The sequence below is a fragment of the Lepus europaeus genome, chromosome 3 (assembly GCF_033115175.1).
Source record: "Lepus europaeus isolate LE1 chromosome 3, mLepTim1.pri, whole genome shotgun sequence".
Taxonomy (NCBI): domain Eukaryota; kingdom Metazoa; phylum Chordata; class Mammalia; order Lagomorpha; family Leporidae; genus Lepus; species Lepus europaeus.
In genome coordinates, this window is record NC_084829.1 from 32,409,997 (window position 1) to 32,435,228 (window position 25,232).

The 25,232-nt window shown below is 48.1% G+C and overlaps 1 pseudogene; it reads right to left on the reverse strand.

Moving 5' to 3' along the window:
* Positions 1-46: 46 nt before the first annotated feature.
* LOC133756479 (mortality factor 4-like protein 2) lies at positions 47-23,877 on the reverse strand (annotated as a pseudogene).
* Positions 23,878-25,232: the final 1,355 nt, after the last annotated feature.

Sequence of the window (25,232 nt, forward strand, 5' to 3'; positions counted from 1 at the left end):
TCCTCCTCGGCCTGCTGCAAGCCTCACGTCTGAGCCGCTTCCTGAGTCACACAATGTCCTGGACACCCTAGTGATGGGGGGTGTGGAGGAACCTGGGGGGACGAGGGAGGGGCCTCCTGTCCCTGACAACCCCCGGGGAAGGGGGGGGTTGGACAGTGTGGCTGGAGGGCAGGCGATAGGAGGGGGCTCCTGGGGGCAGTCCCAGCTTTTCTGTTTGTGGATGTGGGCTCTCTCTTCTAGAAATGGGAAGTGCAAGCTGTGGGCCCCGTGCCCTGGAGGGACAGGGCCTGGAACCGAGGTGGGCGCTGTGAGACCGCTCTCTTCCTCTTCCCCAGAGGATGCTTCTCCGAGGATCCGCGGCTTGCCCTAATTTGAAGCCACTCACCTTGGCAGAGGGAATCCTAGGGGACTTCTGGGTCTCAGCGTGGTTGTTGCTGGGACTTCTTTTTCTCCTTCTGTGGAATGGGTGGATGTTGGACTGGTTTGGTGGGGGGGATCTTGGCTTTCCTTTGGAGGCGAGCATATCAAACTCATTGCCAATGATAAATGAACGTACTCTGCTCTAAATATTGCAGTGCACATTATCTGTACCAAACACTGAAATAAGGCAATTTCTACACCATACATCTTTGCCTCCCTCCACTGTGGAGGTCTGTGGGATGCAGTCAGAATACAAGGGGGTGGCGTTGTGCTGCAATGGGTGAAGCCACTGCCTGTGATGCATGAGCGCCGGTTCAAGTCCTGGCTGCTCCTTTTCTGTTCCAGCTCCCTGCTAATGCACCTGGGAAAGCAGCTGAAGGTGACCCAAGTATTTGGGCCCCTGCTACCCATATGAGAGCCCCAGATGGAGCTCCAGGCTCCTGACTTCAGCCTGGCCCAGCCCTGGCTATTGAGGCCATGTGGAGAGTGACTCAGAAGATGGAAGATCTCTCTCTCTCTGTCTCTCTCTCCCCCTCTTTCTCTGTCTCTCCCCAACTCTGCCTTTCAAATAAATAAAAGAATCTTAAAAAAAAAAAAAACCTCAAGTAAATAAAATCACAAAAGGGAATTCCTTGCCCTGAGAAGTTCATCCTACTTTCTTGAGTCAACCACAGACTTTGGGGTCAGCCACACACCAGGTTCTTCTAGTAGCAGAGAGAACAGAGAGCCCAGGGTGGCTGGAGGTGGCAGCAGTAGCTGTGCCTCTCCCAGTGTTGAGGCCCCCACAGCTGTGGCCTGGGGCGCCCTGAGCACCTCCCTGGTAATAAGCATATTTCCCCAGCACACAGGTGTCCCCATCCCCAAACCCATCAGTGTGAGTTTCCTAAGAAAGAGCACTTTTTTTTTTTTGCATGACGCAGTACAATGATGAAATCAGAAAACTCAGATAGAAATAATACTAAAATCAAATCCAGAATCATGCATTACATTTAGCTGTGAAATATTTTAATTTTCTTTAATATGGGTTTAGTTCCTTAGCTTTACATTGCCTTTTATTATTTTGATTTTTAAAAGATATTTATATTTATTTGAAAGGCAGAAAGAGAGGGAGAGATCTTCCATCTGCTGATTCATCCCCAAATACCTACAATAGCTCGGGTTGGCCCAGACTGAAGCCAGGAAACTGGAACTCAGTCTGGGTCTCCCACACGGGTGGTAGGGACCTGGATACCTGAACCATCACCTGCTGCTTCCCAGGATGTTCATTAGCAGGAAACTGAAATTAGGAGAAGAGCCAGGACTTGAACCTAGGCCCTCTGGTGTAGGATGTGGGTGTCCCAAGCAGTGTCTTAACCATTATGCCAAGTGCCCACTCCTTTATTTTATGAGATTTATTTATCTATCTATTTATTTTTGCTTTGAAACTTAGAAAAACCATTTATTTTTTAATTTTTATTTTTGACAGGCAGTGTTAGACAGTGAGAGAAAGAGAGACAGAGAGAAAAGTCTTCCTTCCATTGGTTCACCCCCAAATGGCCACTACGGCCGGCGCACTGTGCCAATCCGAAACCAGGATCCAGGAGCTTCTTCCTGGTCTCCCATGCAGGTGCAGGGCCCAAGCACTTGGGCTATCCTCTGCTGCCTTCCTGGGCCACAGCAGGGAGCTGGCCTGGAAGAGGAGCAACCAGGACAGAATCCGGCGCCCCAACCGGGACTAGGACCCGGGTGCTGGCGCCGCAGGCAGATGATTAGCCAAGTGAGCCACGGCACTGGCCTAGAAAAATAATTTTTATTTGGATTCTGAAACACTATTCCTAAAATATCAAGTTCTCCAGAAAACCGTGGCCACACAATAATGCATTGCCTCCATCATGTTAGAACGTGCATTAGACTCAAATACAAAAACCATGAAGCAAATCACCATCCTTCAACAATTTGAGCAAAGATGGAATGCCTAAAAAATAACATAGATGGATTTGCAGAGGATGGACGGTTTTTACTTCAAGCAACACACACACACACACAGAGCAAAAATGCATAGTTTTTGGGTATATACATTAAGATATATATATATATATATATTCAGGTATATACATTAAGTTGAACCTTTGATATTAGGAATCAAGGTGTTTTTATCACGTGGCATAGAAAATTGTGTAGTGTCAAAGGGATGGAACAACCAGCATTCAAGCAACGCTGTCAACTATGCAATAAGTGTTCTACTGAATTTTTCTTCTTTTTCTAATTACTGCTACACTGGTAGCAACTTTGAAATGAGAAAAGGAGCTTGCACTCCTTTTATTTTCTGTTTAATGTAGAACAGAAAACAAATTGAAACATAAGCCCTGTTCTACATGAACAATTTTAAAGAATGTCATTTATACAAGAAAAAGACAAAGAACAACAATAGGTGTTTTACAGATACCAGACATCAATGGTGAGTGGTCAGTAGACCCCCCGGTGGTGCTCAGCAAAGCCACTTTGTGATCACTGGCAGTAAACAGAGAAGCAGAATTCTTTGCCAGGTATTTTAGGAAATTCTTCAAATAGCCCAACAATAGAGCAAGGCTCTTCTCATCAAGAGGCGTATAAGCCAACATTGCTCCAATTCTCACAAGTAATCTCAGTAGGTGTGGTGCTCCACAAACCTGGGACATTGGCGAGCCAACAGGATTTCAGCATACTGGGGCCTCTCAAACTTGCAGAGCAGCTGAGTGCCCCACATCCCACTGAAATACTCTTTTCTACCTCCCACAACTTCATTGACGGCATGTTCCTTGTTGTCGATGTGACATCTTGTGACTGGCGTACTCTTCAGAATAGCATCTACGTTCTTCCTGGCAGGGAGTTGAAAGAGCTGTTTCTGCCTGGTTACTAAGTCCCAGCCCTCAACAAGCCACGGTTTTAATTTTTTTTTTTGAAGATTTATTTTATTCATTTGAAAGACAGAGTTACAGAGAGAGATAGGTCTTCCATCTGCTGGTTCACTCCCCAGATGGCCACAATGGCTGGAGCTGTGCCGATCTGAAGCCGGGAGCTTCTTCCAGGTCTCCCACATAGGTGCAGGGGCCCAAGGACTTGGGCCATATTCTGCTATCCCAGGCCATAAACAGAGAGCTGGATCAAAAGAGGGGCTGCCAGGACTAGAACCGGCACCCATATGGGATGCCAGGGCTTCAGGCCAGAGTGCTAACCCGCTGCACCACAGCACCGGCCCTGATTTTAATTCTTCAGGAGTCTTCCCTTTCACTTCCATCCTATTCTTGATGGCATCCTCAGTTTCGACAGTGGGATTGGCCCAGGCCCTCTTCTTCCGAGGGGGCTGGGGTGCTTCGCTGGTACTGCCGCCATCTCCGTTTCCGGGAGTCTTTGCTTGTTCTTCCTTGTCTTCCTCACAGATCCCGAGGGGGTTTCTCAGCCGAGTGCCCCCTCCCCATCATCCTGAGAGAGCTCGTCCCCGTCCCCGGCTGTTGGCCAGCTGTCTTCTTTGCTGAGGAGGGGCCTCTCACCTGACTTCTCTGCGTGTTGCCTCTGGGCGGCTCCTGAAGCTGTCGTCCTCCGCAGAGTGCTGTCCAGGGGTGGGAGAACCCTGCCTTCTGGAACGCATTCAACCCTTCCTGCTTTCCCTTCCAAGGAGGCCTAGAGAGCTCCCAGGTTTACAGATCTCCTGAGTTGGTCTGTAAGAGTGGAGTGGGAGGCACAACCCAAGGTTCTGTAATCAGCAATGGCTCTGCAATCAGGATCTGACCTCCTGACCTTACTGCATTGTAAACTTAAGCTTTTCTGACTGTGACCTGGGATGAGATTCCAGTTCTTCCCAGCAGCCAACGTGTGATCACTGCCATTCCTCCAATCACCATACTAAAGCCAGGTTTCTCCTCTGTTACCATATTTAAAGAACAGAGTTGGGGCTGGCCCTGTGGTGTAGTGGGTAAAGCCGCTGCCTGCAGTGCCAGCATCCCGTGTGGTCGCTGGTTCGAGACCTGGCTGCTCCACTTCTGATCCAGCTCTCTGCTATAGCCTGGGAAAGCAGTAGAAGATGGCCCAAGTCCTTGGGCCCCTGCACCCATGTAGGAGACCCAGAAGAAGCTCCTGGCTCCTGGCTTTGGATCAGCACAGCTCTGACCATTGCAGCCAGTTGGGGGAGTGAACCAGCAGATGGAAGACCTCTCTCTCTGTCTCTCCTTCTTTCTCTGTGTAACTCTGACTTTCAAATACATAAAAATAAATCTTTAAAAAAGGAATAGAATTTACTTATATGGTAGACTGTTCCTAAATTTGGGTAGACTGACACGCATTTTTGGCAGGAATCTCACAGAAGAGATATGGAAATCCTCAAGCCAACACAACTCTTGTTATTTTTATTTTATTTTAAAGATTTAGTTATTTGAAATGCAGAGTGGGGCCAGTGCTGTGGCTCAGTGGGTTAACGCCCTGGCTTGAAGTGCCAGCATCTCATATGGGAGCCAGTTTGAAACCCAGCTGCTCCACTTCTGATCCAGCTCTCTACTATGGCCTGGGAAAGCAGTAGAAGATGGCCCAAGTCCTTGGGCCTCTGTACCCGTGTGGGAGACCCAGAAGAAGCTCCTGGCTCCTGGCTTTGGATTGGCACCAACTCCGGCTGTTGTGGCCAATTGGGGAGTGAACCATCAGATGGAAGACCTCTCTCTCTCTCTCTGCCTCTCCTCTCTCTGTGTAACTCTTTCAAATAAATAAATAAATAAATCTTAAAAAAAAAAAAAAAAAGAAAAGCAGAGTTACAGCGAGAGGGAGAGATAGAGTGAGATCTTCCATTTGTTATTTCACTCACCAAATGGTTGCAAAGGCCAGGGCTGGGCCAGGCCAAAGCCCAGAACCTGGAACTCTACTTGGGTCTCCCACAGGAGCCTACCTGAGCACTTGGGCCATCTTCCGCTGCTTTCCCAGGTGCATTAGCAGGGAATTGGATGGGAAGTAGAGCAGTGCAGCTTCAAACTGATGCCCATATGAGATGCCTACATTGCAGGTGACAGCTTAAACCACTATGCCACAACAAGGGCCACTCAAATTTTTAAAAAATATGATAAACTATGCTAAAATAAATATTCCTTTTAAAAAGACTGATTTTTTTTTATTTGAAAGGCAGAGTTACAGAAAGAGAGATGGGGTGGAGAGAGAGAGAGAGAGAGAGAGTGAGATATCTTCTATCACTGGTTCACTCCCCAAATGGCCATAAAGATTGGGGCTGGGCCAGGCTGAAGCCAGGAGCCAGGAGCTTCTTCTGGGTCTCTCATGTGGGTGCAGGGGCCCAAGCACTTGGGAAGTTAGATTGGAGGTGGAACAGCTGGGACTCAAACTGGCAAACATACGAGATGCTAGTATTGCAGGTGGTAGCTTTATCTGCCACGCTACAGTGCCGGCCCCAGAAAATATTCTTGAACCTACGTATTTGCATGGTTGTTCAATTATTTCCTTAGGCTAAGTTCTAGAAGTCTTGGAGAACCATGAGGGCGACGTGGGTGGAAAGGACTGAACTTACCACTTCTGCCATGCTGCTGACCTCACGCTGTTTGTGGAAGAGGAGGCTGGGCCTAGGCTAGAGCTTGGAAGAAAGAAGAAACGGCAAGGGAGACAGAGGTGGTTAGGTGGAGGGAGAACGCAGAGCGTGGAGGGAGAATGCGGGGCATGGTGGGGCAGAGGCTGGGGTTAAGGACAGCGTTGGGAAGGTGTCTCACTCACTTCCTGTCTTATCTTGGGTTAGGCAAGGCAGTAGGCTCCTACGTAGGCATTAAGAGCTGTAGCTGGGTCCCAGACACCCTCTCTGAGCCCTGGTACCTTCATAACCCAAAGATACAGATGCTTCCCCCAGAGTTGTTTCTCCTTCCCAGTGCTTCCCAGTGGTCAATGCTGGGGAGGGTGGTCCCAGCAGCGTTATAGCGAGCTGCCAGGCACAGTGAGTCCCGTCTGGTGTAAATGGGCTCCTTTTCTTTTTTTCTTTTTTTTTTTTGACAGGCAGAGTGGACAGTGAGAGAGAGACAGAGAGAAAGGTATTCCTTTTGCCGTTGGTTCACCCTCCAATGACCGCCGCGGTAGGCACGCTGCGGCCGGCGCACCGCGCTGATCCGATGGCAGGAACCAGGTGCTTATCCTGGTCTCCCATGGGGTGCAGGGCCCAAGCACTTGGGCCATCCTCCACTGCACTCCCTGGCCACAGCAGAGAGCTGGCCTGGAAGAGGGGCAACCGGGACAGGATCGGTGTCCCGACCGGGACTAGAACCTGGTGTGCCGGCGCCGCAAGGCGGAGGATTAGCCCAGTGAGCCGCGGCGCCGGCCTAATGGGCTCCTTTTCTTATGGTTTTCCATCACATAGAGCTTTTTTTTTTTTTTTTTTGAAGATTTTATTTATTTTTTGAGAGGCAGAGTTATAGAGAGACAGAAAGGTCTTCCATCCGCTGGTTCACTCCCCAGATGGCTGCTACATCTAGAGCTGCGCCAATCTGAAGCCAGGAGCTGGGAGCTTCTTCCGGGTCTCCTATGCAGATGCAGGGGCCCAAGGACTTGGACCATTGTGTACTGCTTTCCCAGGCCATAGCAGAGAGCTGAATGGGAAGTAGAGCATCTGGGACTCGAACTGGCGCCCATATGGGATGCCAGCACTGCAGGCAGCAGCCTTACCCAATACCCAAAAGCTCCGGCCCCAATATTATTATTATTATTTTAAAGATTTATTTTTATTTGAAAGTCAGAGTTACACAGAGAGAGGAGAGGCAGAGAGAGAGGTCTTCCATCCGATGGTTCACTCCCCAATTGGCCGCAACAGCTGGAGTTGGTGCTTATCAAAGCCAGGAGCCAGGAGCTTCTTCTGGGTCTCCCACACAGGTACAGAGGCCCAAGGACTTGGGCCATCTTCTGCTTTCCCAGGCCGTAGCAGAGAGCTGGACGGGAAGTGGAGCAGTCAGGACTTGAACCAGTGCCCATATGGGATGCCGGCACTTCAGGCCAGGGTGTTAACCTGCTGCGCCACAGCACCGCCCCTCCCCCCCAATATTATTTTTAAAATTAGATACTTCTACTGCTTTCTCAGGCCATAGCAGAGAGCAGGATTGGAAGAGGAGCAGCCAGGACTAGAACCGGCGCCCATATGGGATTCTGGCACCACAGGCAGAGGCTTAGTCCACTATGCCACAGCACTGGCCCCCACATATAGCTTTGTTTCGCTTAACTGACTTTCCTTTCATTGTCTATCTTCTGAGAAAGATCAATGTCAATCATTCACACTTTAGTTGGGGGAATTTTTGTCCAGAAGAGGATTGAGCTTTGATCTGGGTTCTGATAATGTGGCCAAACAGAAGGAAGAAAGTAGCTCGTTGTGGACATGGAAATAAGCAAGAGTGGCCCATCCTGAGCAATCACCTGTAAGAGTAACTTATTTGTAAACGTAGCTTCAGGAGCTTTGGAGCCCCTCTGTTCCCCCAGGTCCCTCTGGCTGCCCTGCTGGCTACTCCCCGTCTCCCTAGCTTCTTACCCCTGTAGAGGCCATGCCTCAATACCTGGGCCCTTTATGTTTTCTAATCTGTTTTCAGGTGATCTTATGGCTCCCCCCTGGTTTAACTGCTGCCCAGGAAGATCATCGTTGTGCTGGCAACTCCTGAGTGCATGTTTCTAGGTCACACGTCTCTGGAACACTGATTTATGCAGCCAACGTCTGATGAGTTCCTTAAACTCAACACGTCCAGGGCCACCCTGCTCTTCCCCTCCAAACCTTCTCCTTTTTCTGTTCTAATTGAGCTTTGCAATTCTATTCTTTCAGGCCAAACCCTTGGAGACTCTCTTTTTCTCCTATTCCATATCCAATGTGTCTTTTTTTTAAAAAATATTTATTTATTTATTTGAAAGTCAGGGTGAGAGAGAGAAGAGAGAGAAGAGAGAGAGAGAGAGAGAGAGAGAGGTCTTCCATTCACTGGTCCACTCCCTAGTTGGCTGCAATGGCCAGAGCCACTCTGATCTGAAGCCAGGAGCCAGGAGCTTCTTCTGGGTCTCCCACACAGATGCAGGGGCCCAAGGACTTTGGCCATCTTCTATTGCTTCTACTACTCCCAGACCATAACAGTAGTAGAGCAGCTGGAAGTGGAGCAGCCCAGTCTCGAAGTGGTGGCCATATGGGATGCCGGCACTGTAGGCAGCGGCTTTACCCACTACTCCACAACACTGGCCCCTCCAATATGTCTCAACTTCTGTTGGCCCTACCCTCAAAATCTATCCAGACTCATCTCTTGCAATTCCTCACTTCCCTCTCTGCGGCTGTCCTCGCTGTCCTCAGGCGTCTACACAGCAGCAGAGGGAACTGGTGGAAGTGTGGATCAGGCTGTGTCACTCTGCTCAAACCTCTCTGATCACTGGTCCACATCTGATAGCCCTGCGCCCACCCTCTCTTGCCCGGCACAGTTCTGATCTCCCCTCCAGCCACTCCTCTCCTGCTCCGTGCCTCACAGCTCTCTGGGCGGGACGAAGTCACACCTTGGGGCCTTTGCACTTGCCCTTGCCACTGCCTGAATGGCTTCCCCCTGCAGCTACGTGCAGGGTTCATTCTCTCATCTCAGAAGGCTGCAACGTCTTCCTTGGCCACCCCAGGACAGAACTGGAAGCCCTCTGTGACACTTCCTGCACACTTTGGTTTTCTCCGTACTTTTCTGCTTTAACTAAACAGCATGGTATCTATTTCAATTATTTTTCTTATTTACTAACCACAAGTGAACTAGTGTGCTTTTTAACTAAATTTCCGAGCAAGCTTCGTGGGAGGGGAAGGTTTATTTAGGATCAGACGGCACTGTTAGTGTGGCATCTGACAGAGTCTGGCAATGCCAAAGTGGGCACAGAGGAGTGACCACATAGGAGAAGGGGCAGAGAGGAGCTGGCGGAACTCGGCTCAGATAACTGGGCCTCTCGTGAGCACTACTTTCTGAGGGTGACCCCTAGGGGCCCAGAGACCTCCCACCACCGCTCAGAGGCCATAATTAGATCTAGCCTCCACTCTTGCTTGATCCATGAATCCTTAACACTAAGGGTTCAGAGTTGGTACTGGGTTTGTACCCAAAATACATGAACCCATTGTTTCTAAGAGATGCCTGCACCACCATGTTATAGCAACACTGATAACAATAGCCAAAATTTGGAATCAACCAAGGTGTCTGTCATCAGATGAGTGGATAAAGAAAATGTGGTTTGGGGTCAGTGCTGTGGCATAGCAGGTAAAGCTGCCACCTGCAGTGCTGGCATCCTATATGGACACCGGTTTGAGTCCCAACTGCTCTACTTCTGATCTAGCTCACTGCAAATGTGCCTGGGAAAGCAGAAGAAGTTGGCCTAAGTGCTTGGGTCCCTGCACCTATGTGGAAGATCCGGATGAACCTTCTGGCTCCTGGTCTCAGCCTGGCTGTTGTGGTCTTTTTGGGGGGTGAACCAGTGGATGGAAGATCTCTCTCTTTCTCTGCCTCTCCCTTTATGTAACTCTGCCTTTCAAATAAATAAATAAATAGATAAATAAATAAATATTTTAAAAGAAAAATGTGGTATGTATATACAATGGAATATTATTCAGCTATAAAAAAGAATGAAATTCTACCATTTGTAACAAAATGGATGCAACTGGAGGACATCATGTTGACTGGAATAAGCAGACCCAGAAAGGCAAATACTGCATGTTCTCCCTTATATGTGGGAGCTGAAATTTAAAACAAAACAAAAACAAAAAAATGAAATGTCTGTGTGTATTAGTATTGCTGAAAATATAGTTTTGAGAAACTTTGTTTCTTATCTTTGTCAAACTGATGGTTAGGAATGTTATACTATTATAGTTTTAATGATCTGTGATTACTTTAAAATTTACTGTTTGTGGATAAAATGGTCATTTTTGCACTCAATATTTCCATTAAACTAAGGTCCTTTGCTTTTTTTTTAAAATTTTTATTTATTTGAAATACAAAGTTGATGAGAGAGGGAGAGATGGCGGGAGGGAGGGAGGGGGAGAGAGAGAGACAGAGAAAGAGAGAGAGAGAGAGAGAGAGAGAGAGAATGTCTTCCATCTGCTAGTTCACTCCCCAAAGGGCTGCAAGGGCCAAAGCTGAGCCGATCCGAAGCCAGGAGCCAGGAGCTTCTTCCATGTCTCCCACGTGAGTGCAGGGGCCCAAGGACTTGGGCCATCTTCTACTGCTTTCCCAGGCCATAGCAAAGAGCTGGATCAGAAGTGGAGTAGCCGGGACTCAAACTGGCACTCGCATGGGATGCCGGTGCTTCAGGCCAGAGCTTTAACTTGTGTCACAGAGCTGGCCCCAGTGTGTAAATATTGCCTTGAGAAATCTGTGGATCTGTGGGAGTGCAGACATTTTGTGTTGTGATCTCTTCCTTCCTTCCTTCCTTCCTTCCTTCCTTCCTTCCTTCCTTCCTTCCTTCCTTTTTTTACAGGCAGAGTTAGACAGTGAGAGAGAGAGAGAGACAGAGAGAAAGATTTTCCTTTTTTCCATTGGTTCACCCCCCAAGTGGCAGCTACGGCTGGTGGCCGGCGCGCTGTGCTGATCCGAAACCAGGAGCCAGGTACTTCCTCCTGGTCTCCCATGCGGGTGCAGGGCCCAAGGACCTGGGCCATCGTCCTCTGCACTCCTGGGCCACAGCAGAGAGCCGGACTGGAAGGGGAACAACAGGGACAGAACCGGCGCCCCAACCGGGACTAGAGCCTGGGGTGCCGGTGCTGCAGGCGGAGGATTAGCCAAGTAAGCCGTGGCACTGGCCCTCTTTCTTTCTTTTTAATTTTATTTATTGGGGCTGGCACTGTGGTGTAGCAGGTAAAGCCGTTGCCTGCAGCGCGGCATCCCATATGGATGTCGGTTTGAGTCCCGGAGGAGCCAGCACCCATCTGAGGCACAGCAGATGAACTCTACAGTTGTGAGCGTGTGACCGGTCACATGGATACTGTGAAAAGGAGAAAGGCAGATGGCTCTCTGTGTCACACCTGTTCTTGCCCTCATCCATCCTCTCCTTTTCCCTGTCCTCTTCAAAGGACAGATCACACTGGGGCTCCCCTGCACTGGGCTTGGCCAGCAGGTGCACCAGGGGGAGCCAGCAGTGGAAGGGGAGGGGCAGGGGTTTCTCCTCCAGCTGTCAGCTGTCTCTGTCCTCCTGCTGTTCCTGTCCCTGCCCTCAGCAGCACACAGCTCCGTGGTGGGGACTCCTGGACTTGGCTTCTCACTGGGACTCCCCTCTCCCCACTTCTCCCCCAACTCTGGCCCTCACGGGGGCAGGGGCAGGGCTGAGTTTCTGCAGGGTGGAGAACATTCTCTCCTGGCCAGGACCCAGGATGGTGCTCTTCTCAGCAGGGACTGCACAGAGGCCCCTCCTTGGAGTCACCTGTAACTCCCTCTGGTTCCAGTCCACTCAGAGTCAGTGGCTCCTCTGTGGTCAGGAGCTGGGCTGCCCTGCAGCTTCCTTGCCAGGACGTCCCTGAGGTGTCCCTTAATAATGTGCCTCCCAGAGGCTGCCTCCTTGTCACCTCGCTGGGTGGTTCTCTCCACGTCACCATGTGTCTGTCTGATGGTTCTCTCCATGTCGCTATGTGTCTGTCTGATGGTTCTCTCCATGTCACCACGTGTCTGATGGTTCTCTCCATGTCGCTATGTGTCTGTCTGATGGTTCTCTCCATGTCACCATGTGTCTGTCTTAGGGTTCTCTACCTGTCATCCTCTGTCTGTCTTAATGGTTCACTGATTGTCCCCAGTGTCTGTCTTATCAGCCAATGAGATTGTGAGTCTCCTCTGGACAAGAGGCTTTTCTGTGTCTGGATGCCCGCAGCAGCCTTGACAAATGCTCACTGAACAGCTCCTTGTGAGGCGGAGTCCTAGGACCGCTCTGTGGGGGCACAGTGCCAGTGAGAGGGGAGGGGGTGGGAGAGCAGAAAACTTGGTTGGGGGGGAGTGGGCAGAGCCCAGGTGTGGCCAGGGATGCTGTCAGGATGTGCTGGGGGGGGGGATCCAAGAAGAGGGAGTCCCTGGCCCTCTCTGTTCTCAGGGGAGCAGTGTGGGCAGGCTCACCTGGGAGCCTTGGCGTAGGCAGAGGTGCTGATATTCCGGTTGTAGGGAGGCGGGTTTGCTGTGAAATGAATACAGGAGCTGACACTGCAGCCCGTGAGTGGTTTCGGGGGTTTTGTGACATAATGTGCACCAGGGCAGCTCAGAGTGCAGAAGCCTGAATACCACAGGTGGGGTCGGAGGCCCACAGCAGGAGGCAGAGAAGGGTGGCCCCAGGACGCCCTTGGGAGAAGCAGCAGTGAGATCAGCTGAGCCTAGGCTGCACTGTGTGCTCTGCCCAAGGCAGTCTTGGCTTCCAGTTCCATCGGCCCCTGACTTTCAAACCGGTTCACAGCGCAGCGTGAAGTCTGCAGCTCTCCAGAGTCCGGTGCAACCGCGTTTCCCTTCCGGTCCTCACCTCCTCAGCCGGCCAGGGGGCCAACTCCTCGCCCCACTTCTCTCACCGCAGCTCCTCCTGCTGCTCTCTCACTGCATGCATTTGCAGTCCTGCACCAGGCGGCCTTCTGTGTCTGGGTTCCGGGATTCCCATCCTCATTTCTTAGGTTTCTGGATTGCATTGTCAGCGCCTTCCTGCTGGGAGGTGTTGCTGTCTGCAATGCTGGCTACAAGAGGGCAGCAGAGGGCTGGGAAACCCGGTGCCGCTGGCGCTGCCTCTGGGTTGGCCCTGCTCCTCTGGGGCCTGTGCTGTGCAGAGTTCTGGAGCAGGGGTTTGGAGCCAGGATCTCAGCCCTGCTGGGAACACGCACTCCTTTAAATAATGAGGAGCTCACGGAGAAGGAGAATGGAAAGGGAAGCTTATTTGGTACAAAGCACAGTGACGTCCGTGAGCAGCTTTTCCATGAACGCATTTCCAGGGACTTCTGGAAGAGACCCCCCCCCCCCCCAGGTCCTTGGCCTCCCCTCTGCCCCCAGATCCCTGGACACCGCTAGGGCTGCTGCCCCCACGTGGTGGCCCCACTGGGAGCAGGCGGGACTCTGGGGGGAGCTGGCGCCGGCAGGGCTGACCCTGGTGGGTTCCTCACCTCGGGACCCCGGGTCTCAGCTGTGGCAGGAGGACAGCAGAGGCCTCCCAGTACCGCAGGAGGTCGGGCACGGAGAATCCGTGTGTGCTGCTCAGAGGGAAACGCGGGGGAGTGAGCGGGGCCGAGGGTGTGGTGGGGCCGTGGGAGAGCCGGGCCCTGGGCGCAGGGCTGAAGCCCACAGCTCGGCCTGTAGAGGAGACTGCGGGAGAGGACCGGCGTCCATCCCGGGACAGCAGAGGGCAGGCGTCCATCCAGGCACTCTCAGACTGGCCTCTCAGGGCTGGACGGTGCCTCTGCAGCCTCTGCCGCCCCGGGCTTCTTCCGCGTTCTCTTGGGGACAAAACTGGGGTCTTTCCCATCACCACTTCTCCAGTCCCTCCGCCAGGATTCGCCTGCTGCACCCTTGGCCCAGGCAGGGCCTGATCCACACGGAACTGGAGGCGAAGAGTCAGAACATTCCTCCCGTGTCGCTGACGGCCCCCATCTGGGCAGCACTGGTGCTGGTGCTCAGGGCCCAGCCACTGCCCAGCCTGGGAAAGCGCTGAGGCCCTCTGGGCGGATGTGTCCGCTGGGCCCTGCCCCGGATACATCCGGGCTTCTCTCATAACCCTGTCTTCCCCTCTCACCTCCTCCTCCTTCATTTAAAAATTTTTTTTTTAACTTTTATTTAATGAATATAAATTTCCAGTGTACAGCTTATGGATTACAATGGCTTCCCCCCCCCCATAACTTCCCTCCCACCCGCAACCCTCCCCTCTCCCGCTCCCTCTCCCCTTCCATTTGCATCAAGATTCATTTTCAATTCTCTTTATATACAGAAGATCAATTTAGTATAAAGATTTCAACAGTTTGCACCCACATAGAAACACAAAGTGAAACATACTGTTTGAGTACTAGTTATAGCATTAAATCACAATGTACAGCACATTAAGGACAGAGATCCCACATGAGGAGCAAGTGCACAGTGGCTCCTGTTGTTGACCCAACAAATTGACACTCTATTTTATGGCGCCAGTAACCATCCTAGGCTGTCGTCATGAGTTGCCAAGGCTATGGAAGCCTTCCAAGTTTGCCGACTCTGATCATATTTAGACAAGGTCATAAAAGACAGAGTGAGGATAGTAACCAATGATCCTAAGAGTGGCATTTACCAGGTTTGAACAATTATACAGCATTAAGTGGGGAAGAGGACCATCAGTACACACAGGTTGGGAGTAGAGCCATTGGTGGTAGAGTAGAGGTTATGATTACAAAGGAATGAGGCCCAAGTGCACTAGACAGGGCCTAGAACAAAGGACAGAGTCATTATTAGAGGAGCTAAGGAAGGTGCTGTCTAAGCTACAATTAAGTTTTCTGATTGAGAGGCAAATAGAACCTGATAGAAGGGGCTTGATAATAATCTGGTGGGCTTTAGGCCTTGTAAATTCAGAGGCCCAGACCTATCTATCTCTTCACATGGGGTATATCCTAAGGGAGGTGTGAACCTCCTAGGGGAAGGCACTCTGTTGACTTTCATTACTTGGCTGGCCTGGGAGGAGAGCTGGCCAGGTCAAGGCAGGTGGCATCTCTAACAAGAAATTTACAGTTCTGCCTGCAATGTTGCTGACCCTACTTGGCCATCCCCTCAGCTGCAGTGGTCCCTTTGGAAGTTGGGCTGAGTGAAGGGCTTTTCAGATTAGAGCCAATAAGATCTGTGGCTCTGACCTGGGCATCCTTCGACTCCAGGGCAGGTCCATTTCCAGTGATCCAACTCTTGGCAGAGCTGCCAGGGCTCTTCACAAGCTGACTTCTGCTGAAGCCCAGGCTTACCACATTGAAAACCACTGCAGTGGACTGCCCTGTTGGGTCTCCTTGAGGGCAGATCACTGTACAGATCAGCCATTAATAGGCCTGCCACCCATTGCTTCTGATGCCGAGCTTTCTTTTCCTCCTGGTTTGTGTTAAAGCAGACCAGAGGATGCAAGTCAAGGGAGTGCCCGTTTCCCATCTCTAATCTTCGGTGGCCTGAACTACAAGTCTATAGTCACAGGCATGTTCTGTAGTAGTTTTTCTAAGGTAGACAATGCCCATGAGGAAAATTAGATTCTCACTTTAAAACTTTCTTTCCCTTTGGTCTGAAAGGGAGGTTTTTTCTACTTACTGTATACTTCGCTGATGGCGAAGTGAATCTAGCTATGAGATTATTATTTAAGTTCTTATTTTGGCTATGCTATTGCAGAAAAATGTTAGCCATCTCTTTTATAAGGTCTAAAGATTAAATTGTGCATCCTACAGATTCCTTCATAATAGAATTAGTTTCCTACCTTGAAGAGAATAGAGAAATGAAAGAACAAGTTGGGCTTAGAATAGAGAAATGAGGGAGCAAGTCCTAGATCGCTTGCTGACAATAGCAATATCACATGAATACTTAGCAAACCGTTTCAACCATTAGATAACAACTTAAGAAAACATTTACCAGAAGGTCCAATGCCTTCTATAAATTTTAAGAATCATGTATTTGAAAACACCTCTGAAATATCTAACATGGTGTAGTTTGTTTAGCCAGTAAACTTAAGCACAACCATCTAAAATGTTTTTAGTTTCTTTCTACCAACAAGTCTAAAAAATATGATACAGAGATTCAGGTCCCACAAATTAAAATGTATCTTTGATTGATTTAGCAGCTTAAATTTATGGACAATCTTATCTATAAGCCATTTAAAATAAAACTCTTAATAAAATTTCCCCATGTGGACATACAATATGTACACACATATAATATAGCATAATAGACCAATATAGCAATTTTAATAATAGCTTTTAAAATCTTTAACTCTTTTTGTAGATTGCCAATTGATTTGAATTGCTTTTTCTTTTTAGTAACCTCAGTTAACCATACTTTCTCTCAGTTGGTACTGTTAATACATTATTGGCTTCATCTGTTTACAGAGCCATCCCAAAGTACTGAATACAATAAAAGTGGCTGGAAAAAGTCCATAGGAACCTATAGGAGGACAGCTAAACACAGAACCAACAACGCTTTAGTTTTATGAGCAGCAGATCATATATAACTGTGGATGACAAAAGACTTTAAGTCGCCACGTTTAAAATTATAAACTCATCAACCAACAAGAGGCACTTGCTTACTTCACAGTATTTTTGAAAGCACCTGTAGGATTTTACAAGTATTTAACCCTTTAAGCCTCTGGGGCTTTCTCATTAAGATAACTATCATGTCTAGTAACACAAGATCATTAGACTTTTTAATTCTCAAACATTTGTATTAATAGCATTTTCCATTATAGAAACTTAAAGTCTGGTACCACATCACATCTTGACAGTACTTCTAATATACTCCAAATAGACTGATTAGTTGGTGTCTCTATAAGATGAGAGACATAGGTCCTTCGATTTTTTCAGTTGGGCCCAAACTGGAAAAACCAAAGTCCAGGATTTACTGGAAATTTTAGAGACCAGATTGTTTGAAACTTTGATTTTTTGAATGCCTGTCAAGAATGCCAAGAAGGCTCAAAATCCAAAATATCTGGTTGAAATAAGATTTCTTAAAATCATGACATAACATAGACCAAATTTGATCATTGTTACAAGGTGATTATTCAAATTTTTGAAAAAAGCACATATTTAAATAACCCATAGCTCTTAATAAAAATTCAGCTGTTTTTGAACAATTAGAATTTAACAGACATCAAGAGAACATAATAGATTACTTTAACACATTGATTTAACAGAGCATCAGAGTTTAATTCTATGTCAAAGAGAAATTGAGCTTCCTGTGATCTTTTGCTGTGAGGTTTCCTTCCTTTACCTTCTTTCATATTGGTGACCATGTTTCTGTGTTTCTGTGTGTAATACATCTTTAAGCATCTTTTGCAGGGCAGGATGAGTGGCAACAAATTCTTTCAGTTTCTGTTTGCTATGAAAAGTCTTAATTTCACCTTCATTCACAAATGAGAGCTTTGCAGGATATAGTATTCTGGGCTGGCAGTTTTTCTCTCTTAGTACCTGGGCTATGTCTCGCCATTCCCTTCTAGCTTGTAGGGTTTCTGATGAGAAGTCTGCTGTGAGTCTAATTGGAGATCCTCTAAGAGTGATCTGACGTTTCTCTCTTGCACATTTTAGGATCTTTTCTTTATGTTTCACTGTGGTGAGTTTGATTACAACATGTCGTGGTGAGGATCTCTTTTGGTCATGTTTATTAGGGGTTCTATAAGCTTCCTGTACTAAGATGCCTCTGTCCTTCTCCAAACCTGGGAAATTTTCTGCTAGTATCTCACTGAAAATGCCTTCTAATCCTTTCTCCCTCTCCATGCCTTCAGGAACTCCTAGAACCCGAATGTTGGGTTTTTTAATAGTATCCTGTAGATTCCCGACAATATTTTTTAGATTTCTAATTTCTTCTTCTTTTCTTTGGTTTGCCTGTTTCCTTTCCTGTTCTCTGTCTTCTAAGTCTGATATTCTCTCTTCTGCTTCGCCCATTCTGTTTTTAAGGCTCTCTAATGTGTTTGTCATTTGATCTATTGAACTCTTCATTTCATTATGATTTCTAGTTACTATCAGAGTTTCTTTTTCCACTAGTTGTTTCATTTCATTTTGATTCCTCCTTAATATTTCACTTTCACGAGAGAGATTTTCTATCTTGTCCATGAAGGATTTCTGTAGTTCAAGAATTTGTTTTTGAGAACTTCTTAATGTTCTTATCAATTTTTTGAGATCTGCTTCTTGCATTTCTTCGATCTCATCATCTTCATAATCTTGAATTGGGGTGTTTTTTTTTCATTTGGGGGCGTCATAGTTTCTTCCTTGTTCTTGTTAGCTTGGTTTTTGCGTTTGTTGTTTGGCATGTTGGAGATATTTGGTTTCTTCACTGTGGTGTTTTTTCTTGTTACAGTATGGCTCTATATTAAGTGGACTGTCTGCTTTCAGTGGAGCCTTAGAGGCTTGAGATGAGTGTGGACTGAGAGCTGTGTTTGGTTCCTCAGGGTTGAGGGTGTGTCAAAGATGACACTCCCAGGTTAGGCGTGGTAAATCTCTTTCTTTTTTTGATTCAAAAGGGAAGTAATTCCGCACAGCTGAACGTAATTGGAGGTAGTTAGCAGGCAAATGATATACCCACAGGAGCCAGAGATTGGAAGCTCTTTCCCAAGGACCACACAGGGAATCTCTGCTGCCCTCAGTGTGGGCTCCAATTCTCCTGCAGTCTCCCACTGGGTTGCCAAGTTAGATGCTAATCTCCTGTTATTTCACCCCTCCCCCCAGAGTCAGGTTTTTCTGCTAGGCTCAGGGCCGGTGCAGACCTGAGGTCGCCCTGCTTATGACGTATGTCCAAAATGGCGCCTGCTCTGTCTTGCTCGCCTTTGAGAGGTGAGCGGAGAGAGAGAAACTTGTGTCCGTATCAGTCACTTTTTTTATTTTTTTTCTCTCTCTTCTAGTTAGCCTGGTGAACTTTTCCCCACGTAGTTTCAAGCCTCGTTCCCTCTAGCCTCCTCTTTCCGCTTGCCCGCTGGTATCTCGGGCTATGGAGGTTCGGCTCACCTCGCGTTCCAGCGCTGGTGCGTTGAGTCTGCCGCTGGTGTCCCGAACTTGGGCTCCCACACTCTCCACGCAGGTCCACTGTGAATCACTAGTTCCGGAAGAGTTTCCTCTGCTGTTTCATCCCCTACTCTTCCTTGACCCTGCAGTATCTCCACTTATATTAAACTTTCTGTCCCCCCAGACTAAGTGTGCTCCCTGCCTATTCCGCCATCTTGCCGCGTCTCTAGCCATTTTTAAAAATTTTAACTGTTTTTGTCCTAAAGTTATAAATGGTGTGTGTGTTGTGTGTGTGTGTGTAGAGAAAGGTCTTTCATTGTTGGGTTCGAGGAACGTCTACTGCCAAGGAACGACTCCAAGAGACACTCATGCAATCAGCAAAGGGTTTATTTATTCCAGCATGCTGGGGCTGTCTGAACACACAGGAACAGAGCAGCCCCGAGAGAAAGAAGGCTAGGGTTTTTATACTGTGCAACAAACAAACGGGAGGGGGTAAGTTTATACAAAGATCACTAAGTTACAAGAACTTACTGCAGCTCTTTCCAGGCACCTGCAAGTGTTATCGGGTGAAAGGTACCTCCTACTTTGATGGCCCCGTTCTTTCCACTGGGATCACACTCGCTGAGATCCTTCATTTAGGTCTTCTTCTTCTTCATCTTTTTTTTTTCTTCCCAGCGTGCCTTGGCTTTCCATGCCTAAAATACTCTCATAGGCTCTTCAGCCAGATCCAAATGCCTTAAGGGCTGATTCTGAGGCCAGAGTGCTATTTAGGACATCTGTCATTCTATGAGTCTGCTGTGTCTCCCCCTTCCCATGTTGGATCCTTCTCTCCTTTTTTTTTTTTTTATCAGTTAGTATTAGCAGACATTAATCTTGTTTGTGTGATCCCTTTGACTCTTAGATCTATCAGTGTGATCAGTTGTGAACTGAAATTGATCACCTGGGCTGGTGAGATGGCATTGGTACATGCCACCTTGATGGGATTGTGTTGGAATCCTCTGGCACTTTTCTAACTCCATCATTTGGGGCAAGTCCGATTGAGCATGTCCCCTATTGTACATCTCCTCCCTCTCTTTTTCTCATTCTTATATTTAATCGGGATCACTTTTCAGTTAAGATTTAGACACCTAAGAATAATTGTGTGTTAATTACAGAGTTCACAAAAAAAATACTAAAGTGGATAAAGTATTACATTGTACATCAACAGTCAGCACCATAGCTGATCAAGTCACTATTTCTCATAGTGTCCATTACACTTCCACAGGTTACCCTTTGGTGCTCAGTTAGTTGTTGCCAATCAGGGAAAACAAATGATATTTGTCTCTTTGGGACTGGCTTAATTCACTTAGCATGATGCTTTCCAGATTGCTCCATCTTGTTGCAAATGACTGGGTTTCATTGTTTTTGACTGCTGTATAGTATTCCATAGAGTACATGTCCCATAGTTTCTTTATCCAGTCTACTGTTGATGGTCATTTGGCTATGGCCTTGTCAGAATAGGATTGAAGTCGGCAAACCCTAAAGGCTTCCATAGCCTCGGCAACTCATGGCTAGAGCCTAGGGAGATTACTGACGCCATAAACAAGAGTGTTAAATTGTTAAATCAACATCAGGAGTCACTGTGTACTTACGTCCCATGTGGGATCTCTCCTTAATAGGTTGTCCAAGGTGAAGTAATGATATAGCTAGTACTGAAACAGTATTTTTACACTTTGTGGTTGTGTGGGTGCAAACTGATGAAATCTCTACTTAGTATATACTAAAGCGATCTTCTGTATATAAAGATAATTGAAAATGAAAAAAAAAACCCCTTGGTTTTAAATTGGAAATTACATAGAAAAATAATCAATCTTTTTAAAAAAAAATATCTTGCAGAATCTCTGTCATTAATGTGATGTACACTGTTATTTAATGCTATAAGTAGTACTCCAACAGTATTTTTTCACTTTGTGTTGCTATGTGAGGGCAAACTGTTGAAATCTTTATATATACTAAACTGATTTTCTGTATATAAAGAGAATTGAAATGAATCTTGATGGGAATGGAAGGGGAGAGCGAGTGGGAAAGGGGAGGGTTGCGGGTGTTGGGGGGAAGTCTTTGTAATCCATAAGCTGTACTTTGGAAATTTATATTCATTAAATAAAAAAAAAAAGTGTTATCGGGTGAGACAGTTACACAAAGCAGTTACACAAAGCAGTTTCCCAAGGCTATTCTGCAGGCGAGTGGAGACACAGTTATCTTAAGGGATGTCTACCGCCAGCAGCTAAACTTTTTAACCCTTCATTCCCCACTTCTTCTCTTGGGGATTTTTAATCTTAGAGATTCTCAGTTTCATTGTCCCTGAGGGTTGTATACTGTTGTCGGATTATCATTAATTTGACATTTCCAATTTGTTTCTGCGTGAAGGTGACAAGCCTATTAAGGATACACGGACCAACGATTACAATTAACAGCAAGATGACCAGGGGCCCTGCCAGAGCTGAGAGCAGCATAGTGAGCCAGGGGGACTGTGTAAACCAAGATTCAAACCAACCTTGTTGAGCTTCCCTTTCCCACTGGCGCTCTTCTAATCGCTTTTTCAACTTGGCCATTGAGTCTCTAACGACTCTGGTGTGGTCGGCATAGAAGCAACACTCTTCCTTAAGGGCTGCGCACAACCCACCCTCCTTCATGAAAACTAAATCCAGCCCCTGTCTATTCTGCAAGACTACCTCAGACAGGGAGGTCAACGATTGTTCCAAAGCCGTTACAGAGGTCTTTATGGCCTTTAGATCTTGCTTCACAGCTGTCTGTAGTTGTGCTAGATGTTGTTTTCCATACACAAGGGCCACCGTTCCTGTTCCTATCCTGGCGGCCGTCCCAAACCCTAAGAGAACAGCCAGCGTGACAGACACAGGTTTCCGTCGGAACCAGGTTGTCCTGCTTTCTACAAGCTCCTCGAAGGTGTTCGCTTCATGGTAAAGCACCCTGGGATACAATTGCACCATTATGCAATAGTCTCTGGATTGATAAAAAATTGAGGTGGAAATGCAGGGAGTCAGCCCGGTACTACAGGCCCACCAGGCCCCTGGGTCAGGTGCCCAATACTGCGAGGCAGAGGTATTGAGAGTAATGGCCTGTTCACATAGGGTCTTAAAAACTTCTGCAGGAGGTGACCCTATGCATAATCCCTTTCCTGACACTTCAGGTAAAGTAAGCTTGTGGCCGCCACTCCAGTCACAAGAAGAGGAGTTTACCATCTGGGGGGAGCCGTTAAATGCGGTGCCTTCATAATAAGGGGGCGAGGCAGAGAGGCATAGCCAGCAGGACTGGGTTAAATTTTCCTGGGAAGAGTTCAGGGCAGAGTGCGCACCCTCAATTAGGTTAAAGAGCGGGGGAGCAGGTTGGCAGCTGGGTTGTGTTGGTGTAGCCTGTGCGACGACTTTTGGGGTGGGTCTGAGGATAGGCTGGCTGGGAGTGGGTCTGGGAGTGCCGGGCTTATGGGAAGTGGGTAGCTTGGGTTTGATAGCTACATTGGGGCCGAGGTCTTTTTTAATCTGATGGTGAACCATAAGCCAAAACCATATCTGGTGTCATGGTACCTCAGCTCCCATGTTCTAGAACCCCTTTATCCAGCTGGAGAGCGTGGAAATGTCCCTCCCTTTAGTAGTAAAGGCAATTTTTAACGGGTTGCAGAGGGCCGATGTACAGGGCCCTGAGTGGTAGCGGCAGTTTTTCCCTGTAGGGGTGAAGTTACGATGTACTGTGATCCAGTCCCAACTGGAAGATGGTTTCCAATAGGCAGACCCAGTGGTCTCGCACCCCCAGGCTTTACAATATAGGGACTCGGGCCCCCCGCACTGCCACCTTTGCTGAACACTTCTGCCGTCCCTAGGGCACACATAAAACTCCGTCTGGCAGAGGAAACATCTCCTTTGGGCATTTCGACAGCCGACATCTAGATGGGTGCCACCCACGCCCTCGTAGTTAAGGCTGTTTGGGGAGATTTTTGTTAAGTCCTCCTGGTCAGGTACATCCCAGGTATCCAACCCAACAGCCAATTGACATACATTCGGGTGTAGGGTGGGCCACCATGTCCCAGGGGTATGTGACCCATTGATAGACCAGGCCACCTGTCCAGTGGGGGTAGAAACCTCCCACACCAATAGTTGGGGTGCATGGGGATTATTAACTGCTAGGGGAAGGGTCCACAGTCCTACCCACACGGCGAACCCGAAGTTTGAGGGGGTTTTCAGTCTTTTCCAATTGCCACTCCGGTCCTGCCGGTGGAGCGGGCTTGAGGTGGGATGCATGGATCCAGGAAGCAATGCCATCGACTTTGACGGCTGTTGGGGTCATGAGGAGCACTACGTAGGGGCCCTTCCAGCGTGGTTCAAGGTTATGAGCTCGATGTCTTTGCACGTACACAGAGTCCCCAACCTGGAAGGAATGCAGCACAGATGTTTCTCCCGGCTGGTAGTTTGCAGACAGTTGTCGCCAGATGAATTTCTGGATCCCTTCCAGGGCCTTTAATCTGGTAATTAAAGGGGTACAAAGCATAGAATGGGTATCTGTATTGGGAGCAAGGTTTCTGACAGGTGGTGGGGAGCCATACAGCACCTTAAAAGGAGTAAGATTAAACATAGAGGGGGAAGGGGTATTTCTGGCCTGAAAGAGGGCATAAGGTAGGAGCAGGGTCCAATTCTTTAAGCCAGTCTCTATAGCCAATTTAGTTAAGGTCTCCTTAATTGTTCTGTTCATTCTTTTTACCTGACCTGAACTCTGGGGCCGATAAGCACAATGTAACTTCCAACTGATCTCCAAGATCCTGGCCAAACCCTGGCTTACCTGGGCCACGAATGCTGGACCATTGTCGAATCTGATTACCTGAGGCAGTCCAAACCGAGGAAAAATTTCTTCGAGTATTTTCTTGGCCACAACGAGAGCAGTTTCCTTATGGGTGGGGAAAGCTTCTACCCACCCTGAGAAAGTGTCCACAAAAACTAGAAGATACTTATAGCCATATTTGGCGGTCTTAACTTTAGTGAAATCCACTTCCCAGAACTGTCCTGGCCTGTCTCCCATTAGTCTTTTTCCTTCAGGTGTTTGTGTCGGGTGGGCATTTACCGCCTGGCAAGCCTTGCATTTTTTGGTAACTTGTTCTGCTATATGCCTGTTGTCAGAGGGGGACAGGGTGAAAGGCTGCGCAGTAGGCTCTGTAATTTTTGTGCCCCCAGGTGAGTAAAGTGGTGAACCTGCTGTAGGTAAGAAACTGCCTGCTGTTCTGGGGTCTCTTCGTCAGGGCCCGGTGGGGCATGTATCTCACTTTCTACTGCAAGAGTACAGACCTCAGGCTCCCGCAAGGCAGCTGCTTCTGCTTCCTTGTCTGCTTTTCGGTTTCCCATAGCACCAGATCTGTCCCCTTGTGGTGACTACGGCAGTGCACTATGGCCAATTTTGAAGGTAGCGAGACAGCTGCCAGGAGGCGGAGAATTTTAGCTTTGTGTTTTATTTTTTTTTCTGCTGAAGTTAATAGTCCCCTTTGTTGGTAGATAGCCCCATGCACATGTGCGGTGATGAAGGCATAGCGACTATCAGTATAGATAGTTGCCCGTTTTCCTTCCACCAGCTCTAATGCCTTTGTTAGAGCAAGCAACTCAGCCTTTTGAGCTGAAGTTCCTTCTGGCAAGCTTGCTGCCCAAATGATTTTTGCTACACTGACCACCGCCGCCCCCACTCGCTGCTTACCATCCACCAAGAAGCTGCTTCCATCTGTGAACCAGGTTACCTCTGAGTCAGGCAGTGGCTGGTCTGTCAGGTCTCGGCGGATTCCAGCTTCTTCTGCCAGGACGTCTTGGCAAGTGTGCAAGACGGGTTCTGCGGTCTCGTCCGGAAGCAGGGTGTTGGGGTTTAAAGTAGTAGGAGAACCAAAAGTAACTCGGTCTTTGTCTAGTAGGATGCTTTGGTAATGGGTGATGCGGGCATTTGAAAGCCACAGATCAGGGGGCTGCCGGATAACACTTTCTAGGGAATGCGGAGCTATAATGGTCAATTTTTGTCCCAGAGTCAACTTGTCCGCATCTTTAACCAACAAGGCAGCTACTGCAATAGCCTTTAGGCATCGGGGCCATTCACTTGCCACTGCGTCCAGGCGCTTAGATAAGTAGGCTACTGGCTGCTTCCAGGGTCCCAAAGTCTGGATTAGGACTCCCCTAGCCACTCCTTT